We start from the raw sequence: 9,871 nt of genomic DNA, 5'->3' as shown, positions 1-9,871 counted from the left end.
ACCTGCTTAGATCTTAGCATCTTCTTCTGGATTTTAAATGTTTCTTCCACCAATAAGTTGATGAGTTGATAGCTGGTTTTCAGCAAGCGGGTATTATGAAAATTACATATCCCTGAGTTGATAAATATCCTGAGAGGACTGTGTTACTCTTTGGATGAGGCCAGCACCCCTTTGCTGTCCCTGTTGTACAATGTGAGCAAGGGGACAGAGCTTACGTTGCCGGATCAGACTCGCTATGTTAGGAGACAACTCCTTCCACGAGCTCAGATGACATGGGAAGGCCAGGTTAGACAGCCAGAGGGCGCTCCAATAAGCACTGAGAGCTGCTTAAACTCCTGTCAGGTAGAATTGAAGTAAACCATGATTGGATAAGCAAATAAGCAGACCAGAAGGCTAGAGAGCCCATCTTTGCTGTTTTCTTCAGTTTGTAAATCTTAATTCCCATGTAAAGGCATTTAAAGATTCTGATCTGAGATCATATTTATGAATGAGAAAGTTCAGAATATTTTTTCCTTTTCAGTACTGAAAAAATTGTGAGATTTACCATGAGAAAGTCAATATTTGTTGGCCTGAAATTTCAGTTAAACAATTTTTTTTTCTTGCATAAAAGATGTAGACAAGTGCCACAGATTGATCAGTGTAGTGGGCAGTACATTTATTGAGGAAATTTTTTAAAGGCCTAGTTTTATAATATTTTTACCATAGTAAAGAAATCAGACTAAAGTGGAATTATCCTCAGGATTTGGAACTGTCCCTCCATTGGCAAATTTCTAGAAACAGGGAGCTTGGCCTTTTGTTTTTTCTAAGGGGCCATTGCAACTTTTAGAAATATGGCCGAGGAATGGGACTGCTTTTGAGAGATGTGTCTGAAGAGGACCCAGAGGGAACGATTAGTCCATGTCAGGCTGGTTGATGAGAGAGCTCTATGGAGTTGCTGTGTTCAGGTTGGGCCTGTATCAGGGTCAGGATCTGATTATACCATAATGAGTAGGAATAAAATGAAGCAAAGTGACTGGTATCATAAATGGAGAGAGAAAGACTGTGCCTGCAATCTAAGGCTGCACTGGCGATAGACTGAGAGGCACACGGTTCCACTGGATCCAGCTAAGCTTTAGGGTGCTGCCTTTCAGTACCACGGACAGCTCCCTGCTGATTTCCAGTTGGAGCACCTCTGAAGCTAGAGCTTCCTGGTTCTTAAAGCTGGTTCAAACCCATTGGCAAAGTTCAGCTTTCTGAGACATCATGCTATAGAGAAAGCTCTATCAGATAGGCCAAGAATCAAGTATTAACCTATTTTCTCACTATATCTTTCTGTATAGATTACTTAAAATTGCAGTACTTGGGTTTCAGTATTTATTAAAATACAAAAACAAAACCAAAATGTAGGAATTCTACTTCATTTGTTGTGGGAATTAAATGTCATCATGTTTATGGAAGGCTTTCATTTTCATCTATGCTCTCCACTGATAGGAACTATTACTTGCTGTGTACCATTCACTGTTCTAATTCTTATAAACAACGCAAAGAAGAGGAGCTGTTCATGCTCCATGACATTTATAATCTCATGTAAATGCCAATAGGAAGGCAAATGATCCGTGAAGACCACCATTCCAGGGGTGTAGAAGGGCAATGATGCACTCCTACTCATTTTTGTTGGGCAAAAGCCTTGATTTCAATGACCACATGGGAGACACAGCACAAGACCAAGCAAGGTGGGGAGATCAGATTTAAAAAGATCCACAGAAAGCCAGAATCTTCAAGAGAGCACATTAGGATTGGGTGAACTAGGAGAAAAATATTCACTTTACATAGGAAAGTCTGGAGCATAAGCGATCTATTTCATACTGAGCACCAGGAAAAGCAAAAGAAACGAAATACAACCCTGAGAAGTGTGATCCACAAGCCTGTACATGAGCAAGTTTTGAAAAAGAATTATTTATACACTTGCTTTCTGAAAAACTCCAGATTAAAGTTTTATTGTGCTTCTGGCATGCTACTGTTCCTACATTACTAGCCGGGGCAAAAATAGGCCCCACTGTGAAACACAAGACACAAAAAAGCTATCAGAGATAAAGGCCTAAGAAACATGTGTCCGGAGTAGAAAGAAAAACTACAAATGCATTTCAAAACTAGGTAGCAGAAGCAGGAATTATCAGAAAGAACAAGTTATAGCTGCAAAGACTAGGAGTTTAGAAATACAGAATAAATGTGATTAAAGAATAGAAACAAATAAAATATGTACAATTAAAAGATGTTTCAACACTGTCTAGTCAAATTGTTAAAAGTATACAATGGAACAGAAATTAGAAATGAATTGAATTACGAGCAAAGTGGAGGAATTACCTGCTTGTAGATAGTGAACTAGAATATTGACCTGAAAAATAATTATCCACAAAGCAGCATAGATAAACGTTAGAATGACAGAAAGCAAAAATGTGTGTCTCCATGATTGAGAAAAATTGAAAACAGACTGACAGGTTTAACTTTAAAAATGTATCTTATTAGAATGAAAAAAGAGATAGTAAGCAGATAAGGCAAAGGAAGATCAGCAGAGATAATGTCTGAAATCCCTGAACTTGTAAAAGATGCCAGTACTCGGATTTTGAAAATTCAACAAATTCCAAACAACATAAATTAAAATAAACCGATAGCTACAGACAAAGAATACCGTAGACCCCCATAGAATCAAAGAAAAAGAGAAATTCTAAAAGTGGTAAGAGATCCCTGGTACTAAAACTAAAAGAAAGAGTAAATAAAAAAATAAAAGTGATATAAAAGGGCAGACTAAAAGCAAAAAAGGAACAACAAGATTGATGGGTTGTGTTTTAACCAAAACAATAAAAGTTAGAACAGCACAGAAGAATGCCTTGGAAGTGGAGTGGAGAAAATCAACAATTAAAATTACTGACTGTTGACACAGACATAGACAAATATCTCAAGAACAGGGAAGAGAACCAGAACATGTCTATCTAAATGTCTTTAGTGTATGCAGAAATTGCTAACACAGATTATTTGGGAAAAGAGTGACAATATTTTTAAGAAAGAGGGAAAGTAGGAACAATGATGTTAGCTTATAATCATTGTTTCATGCCTGTTCATTCTTTATTCTTGCACTAATCTCTGTAATCCTTTCTCTTCCCACAAACCTTAATTATCTCAACTCAAACCAATCTCTTTAAACACACACACACACACACACACACACATGCACACATGCACACACACACACACACACACAGAAAACATGGAAGTCACTTTTCTCCTAATATATATCATGTACATACATTTCATTCTTTGGTTTATTGAAAAAAAAGTGGTGAGCATTTAATGCCATAAGAGGAGGATAAAGGGTGGAAAATGTTTGAATACTTAGTATTCCATCATGTTTTGAGGAGAATAGATTGGAACGTGACAGGAAGGGTAGGCATAAAAAAGTGTGAATGCCAGCATTTTTTTCATTTAAACTGCAGAAATATAACTGATGGTATTCATAGACTCATTAATGATTTCTCTAATTTATTTCAAACATACCCCAAAAAGAAAAATTATTATAGTATTTTTCAGCTAACAGGGAATGGATATATAGTTATAATGGATAATATGACAAAAAATGCCTGTTATTTTTGGCAAAGTATGGGCTGGGATACAAGAGACTCAGAAAAGCCTTCCTTGCCACATGTGGTTAGGCTGACTGAGCAACTGCTGAAGGATAGTAAATAATTTGGCAAAAGCAGTGGAGTAGCTCAACTGGAGAATCATCAGGCTGAGGTGACACATTGTCATATGCTCACCTTGGGATGCCCATGGGAAGCGGTGCACCTCTTTGTTTATCTCCAGTGCACTTCACCAGAGATACATGGATATTTTGTGTGCAGGTTAATTTTGCATTTTGTAAGATTGCCGAGAACACTGTGCAGAGTCCAACATTCTGGCCCTGACCCATAAAATACTGGTAGTAATTCTTCAGTGATTGGTTCTACTGAAAAACATTCCACACAGTTCCTTAAAGCTAAAATGCTTTTGAGAAGAGGTAGAATGACAGTGTCACATTGTCTGTCCTGAATCATTGAACCTAGGATGGAAATGTGTCTCATGGATGACTGTAGGCTCGAGGATAAAATAATTCCACACAATTTTAGAGGCAATGTAGAATTATTGGAGATTGTAGTGGAGATACCAGGTTGTACCTAGGAAAATTATGTCTGCAGAAGACAATTAGATGTGACACACATGGAGAAGGTGGGACAGGAGAGAAAAGAAAGATGTAACAAAGGCTAAAAGCGGAGGTCAAGGTTGTGTGTATGAATAGGGTGAACCAGAGAGAGAGAGAGAGAGAGAGAGAGAGAGAGAGAGAGAGAGAGAGAGCGAGTAGGAGTGAGAGACAGGGAGGGAAAAGAGTAAAAGCCAACAGAGAAGAGAGAAACAAAGTATGTTCCTTTAAGGTTATTATGAGCATTAAAACTGCTGATTTTTGTGAGTTCACACAGGAAAGACACTGAGGATAAAGAAAGGAGCAAAAGAAAAAGGAATTGTAAGGATGTTTGTGAAAGATTCATTTCCAAAATATAGGAAAGGAGGTACACTGCTGAAGGGGGAATTTGATCTAGGATACTAAAAGATGAGCCCATAGTTAGATGATAAACATCCTGCTCTACACCCACAGCTGGGCCCTCACTTCCCTCTTTTCTTCAGTCCTCCCAGGTCCACCAGTTCCACAAACCTAGTGTCGTACACAATTGCTCTAATCCAGAAGAGCTCTGTGTAAACTGAAATTTTCCAAGTTATATTCAATTTTTAGAGACAGAAATGCATCCTAAGAGCACTAGGCAAGATTTCTATTTAAAGGAACCCTTTGATGAACCCTTTTTAGTGTGAAAGATTAATTCCATGCATATCTGTTTTACTGCTCCAGACTGGAGTTCTGGTTTTCTTCTCCTGGACAGCTATCTAGGTCACTGTGTTCTATTTTCAGAGCCAAGCTCCACACAAACACTAATTGGTTTTTGCATCTGAAAGGTTGTGTATCACTTTGTCTTTTCTAAATTTATGTGATGTAATCCATGTACAAGATGGGAGATTTCATACCCGTGGGGGGGGGCAAGTACCACATGCCTAGTCTTCTAAATATAGCTAGAGACACAAAATATTTTCAAAGAGGCAGAACTTCAAGAGTGTGTTCCTCAATCTCAAATTTTTTTTATCAATTTATGGTTTCAGCTGGAATTCATGATTTATTATTACGTGTGAAGAACATATCTGATACCATGTCCCATCTTGGAATTTGTTTTGTGAAGGAAAATAATCATTAGGCAACAAATATGGAAATGGCTTCAGTCCAAGGTCCAAACCAAATCAGGCTCTCCAAAATTTCAATTGATAGTCTGTAACTTCATAACCAGAAGTTGGAAAATAAATGTGCCATTTGTAAACATTGATGAGGGGCCAAATCTTATACAGAGTTTTCAAAATCATACCACTCTAGCAAAAATTATGTTAATGTGTCATTTGAATGGGCTAGTTTGGGAGTCCAAGGCATAGAATTCACTAAGTGACACTGCAAGGATTTTTCAGGAAGATGAAGTGGGTAACCAGCCTCCCAAAGGTCCTCTTTGGTCACAGCTGCCCTTTCACCTCATTTTCCTCTTCTGTGTCTGTCCACTCACTGCCACTCTATTCCTACAGTGCAAGTACACGAGTTAGTATGTGTCTTGTGTTTGTAAGTATGCTTATGCTCCATTGTATGCTGGGAAGATCTTGAAGACTTTGAACATTCTGAGGCCTGGGTGTCACACTCATGAACTTATGGTTGATTCATTGTGTTAACTTTCAAAGTTTAGGAGTTTAACTAATTGACTCAGCAAGGGGCAGGATCCTAATTTTGTAAACATCCTCATCCTTTGTAACAGGAAGACATGGAGATGGTGTGAGTGCTACACCTGCCCTAGGGCAGGTAGCCTTTGCTCTCCCCTTTTTTGTCTTGTTGCTTTTGATGCCTTCTGCCACCAGGAACTTTTGGCCCTCTGCCATGACACCCTGCCTTAGAACCAGTTGGTTATGGACTGAAACCTCCATGAACTGTGAGATAAATAAATCTTTTCTCCTTTAACTTTGGATGTTTTGTATGTTGTCCCAGCAACGAGAGAACAGTAACTAAGACACCTGGACCCCTGTACTTGTAGAAGCTCTAGATGATTCTAATGTGGCATCAAAGCTGATAATCACTGTCTTATAAGTTGTCAAATTCATGGCCTTGCTGGGATTAATCTATCAACTCCTATATCCTTGTTCTCTCTGATTTTAAGAGCTTATTGATGGCTGGTCTTGCTATCTCTGTCTTCATGTATACAAGCTGAAAAGGCAACTATAGAAAAAGTAGATGAACTTATTCCTACATAAACTGCTAGAATAAACTGGAGGAAGTCCAGCAAATACAAGTATTACCAAATATATCAAGACTCTGGAATGGTCTAACTCCTGTGGCAAAGAGAACCCAGAAAGTGCAGGAGACTACTGGGTAAGAATCCTGGCTCTGCCTCCTATTTGCTGTCTATCAACTTGGTGAAGTTGGTTACCTGTTTTGAGGCTTCTGTCTGTCAGTTATAAAAGTTGGAATATCTACCTCCTAAGGCTTAATCAGATGGCTATTCAAAGTGCTTAAAATAGCATCCAGCATCAATAGATATTCAATAGTGAGTTTCTAAAATGGAAAAAATTGAGAAGACAGAGCCTGTTCACTGATTATTTTCCTAGTGAATCATTAGCATATATTGAGCCAATTTAAGCAATTATTTATTTTTGTCTGCTACACACATATTTGCTACTTTCTAATCTTATATCAATCACACTGCTGCGTATGTGGATGCACCAATGAATAAGAACAACATGATTGTTCTCATGATCCATTTTATAGTTTAATTAAACCTGTTCTTGACATTGATTTCAAACAACCCAAACACTGAGAAAGCTAGAGAGATAATACAACCATCACATTGACCATCACTTTAGTCTGCTCAAATCCTTGCAGCTGTACTAGGCGGTTTAGCGAAACCTGCACACAGGAGAAAAACTCTTACCTGAGTTTGACAGGAGTATGAAAAGCCATAAGGTTATAAAAGTTTTTATGGGAATATCAAAGGAAAAAGTCCAAAATCCTTGAAGTTTTTTCACCTGTTGAGGCAGTTTTATTAGTAGGAAATTACCTCTCAAGGTTCTTGAAGGCCAGAGGAGCCACGGCCTCCATCCCAGCGTGCCCACTGGCATCGTGGCTTTGCACTTTCTCTGTAGCTCTCTCTACACCGCACACCCTATGACTCACCTGCCTTACCAGAAGGGCAGCCTTTGCCGAGGGCTCCGGTCATCTTTCAATCACTTGTTGTCACTACTGCATTAAGAAGTCCTCTCCTTCTGACATTCCTCAGAGCTGGAATCTTGTCTATATTTTATAAATGAAAATTGAACAACTTTAACAATGTCCCTGAGCTGGTAAAAGCAAAGCCAAGACTGAGTCTCAAGCTCTGTCTGATTCCACAGCTGCCTCCCTTACTTCTGTCTCAAATGTGCCAAGCTCAGGTGATTGTGTTCTAGCTTTATTTATTTTTTTTTAATTTTTTTAAAAGTTTATTTATTTATTGTGTGTGTGTGTGTGTGTGTGTGTGTGTGGCCAGCTCAGCCCACCAGGGGGTGCGGCTGGCTGGCATGTGGTGCTGGGGGATCGAACCGCAGTCCCTGTACTTTGCCAAGCTTGTTCCAAGTAGGTGCTTTAGACCACTGAGCCATCTCGCCAGCCCCTGTGTTCTAGCTTTAGAAACATCAAAATCTGACTGTTCAGACAATTAATTTTAAAACTCACCAGTAAAAAATAAGAAGAGCAGATGGAACTACAAGATGATGATGTGACCAAAGCTAATCTAATCTCGGCCTATGGGTCCCTTATGAAATTCTGTTGGAGGCTGAAATCTAATAAAGAATTCTGTCCAGTTTGCCAGGTTATCAATCAAACCTGCAGACACTTAATTTCATGACATTCTACAGATTAATGTCCTCATGATTCAGGTTCCCATCTCTTCATAGCTGCAGACTCGATTCTTTTTCAGGACCAGAGATATAATAACTATGGCTAATTGCACATCATGCCCCTCCCTTGCTACTCCATGTAGTCTTTCTCTACCTTCCACGCATTAAGAACTTCCATCCTGACAATGAAATGTCCAGGTAAATGTGTAACTGAATGTGTGTAACTAGGCCCAGTGTAGATAGATTTTGTATCTTTTCTTTTCTGTGTTTCCTTCAAGTTCACAGCTGTTCCTCAACTCCTTATCTAGGAAAGGGAGGCAGCCTTGTGTATATTGAGGAAATACAGCACTACATCCACTCCAACTATATAATTCTACCACAGCTATTTGATATACAAAAGACCAATCACACTGTCTCTCTTGAATGACTAGGGTTTTTATTACTAATTCACTATGAATTATTATCTTATTCTTATATCTCCATTCTATCATTCTTCCATCTATGACCTTTACTGTGTGTGTGACTTCCAAGTTCTTTCCATTAGAGAGCTAGTGTATTTATTCTCCTTATTGACAGTGGGTTCTGCAATGCGACTTGCCAATGGGAAGTCAGAGAATGAAATTTGAGTGAGGGCTTACAGTGCATGGAAAGCGCTCAGCCTTCGTGAGAACACACTGCTGGTGGCGAGTCCTTCTGTCTGCTTGTCTGAGGAGGCTGAGGGTGACACGGAACAGCTCTGGGAATCATCTGAAGCTTACAGTCAAGTCCACCCCAGAGCAGACCACAGACAGATGAGCGAGAAATGAACACTCCTAGTCGTATAGTCCTGAATTCCAGGGTGGCTATAATGTAGAATTCTTGTGGCAGGAGACGCAGGTTGCTCCTTTGCCCTTCACAATACAGCTGAAAAACTGACTTAAGAACTGGGGCTTCTGATAGAAGAGCTATACTTTTCCTTTTTCTCTGATATACTTTTGCTTTTTCAGTTTTACTTTTATTTTTCATTGAGCTATAGTTCACAGTTTTTTTTTAAAAAAAAGTTTTATTTACTTATTTGATACAGGGTCTTCCTATGCAGTTCAGACTCCATCTATGGATGGAGGGACAGTGACCCTCCTGTCTCAGCCTCCTCAGTGCTGGGATGACAGGAATGTGTCACTTTTGAGCCAGCACAGTACAGCACAGCACACCTGGGGTTCCAGGGCTGGCACAGCATGTGGTACCTGGGGTAGAACTTGGATCCTTGTGCTTGCCAGGCAGGTGCTTAGACTGCTGAGCTATCTCTCAGGCCTAAGGTAAAACTCATATAATAGAAGATTAACAATGGTAAAGTAAGAAATTCAGTGGCTGTTAGTACACAAAGGATGTTTTCGTGCAGTCACCTCCAATTATTAAATATTTCCATCACCTCAGAATAAAACTCAGTTCCCAGTAAGGTAGTCCCTTCCAATTCTTTCCTCCCCTCAGCCCCTGGCCACATCAACGTTTTGTTTCTGTTTTTATTTTCTTACTTATTGCTGTGAACTGGATTGTGTTTATTTGAATGTCTTTGCCGAGCCTCTAACTTTTCATATGATTTTAATGGAGATAGAGCCTTTCAGCAGGCAACTAAAGTTCAAAGTGATCACAAGGGTAGGGCCTAGATTCAAGGGAACTGGTGCCTTCAGACAAAGAGGAGGGTATGCCAGGGATCTCTCACTCCATGTGAGGATACAGAGAGAGGCCCCAAGGCCGGAAAAGGGGCCCCTCCCAGAGCCCAGCCATGCTGGTACTCTAATCTCAGACTTTCAATGCCCAGAACCGTGAGAAAATCAATTTCTGTTGTTTCAGCCACCCAGCATATATATATATATATATA

Source organism: Octodon degus, unplaced genomic scaffold, assembly GCF_000260255.1.
Source record: "Octodon degus isolate 3935 unplaced genomic scaffold, OctDeg1.0 scaffold00057, whole genome shotgun sequence".
NCBI lineage: Eukaryota > Metazoa > Chordata > Mammalia > Rodentia > Octodontidae > Octodon > Octodon degus.
Note: the sequence above shows the minus strand (reverse complement) of the source record.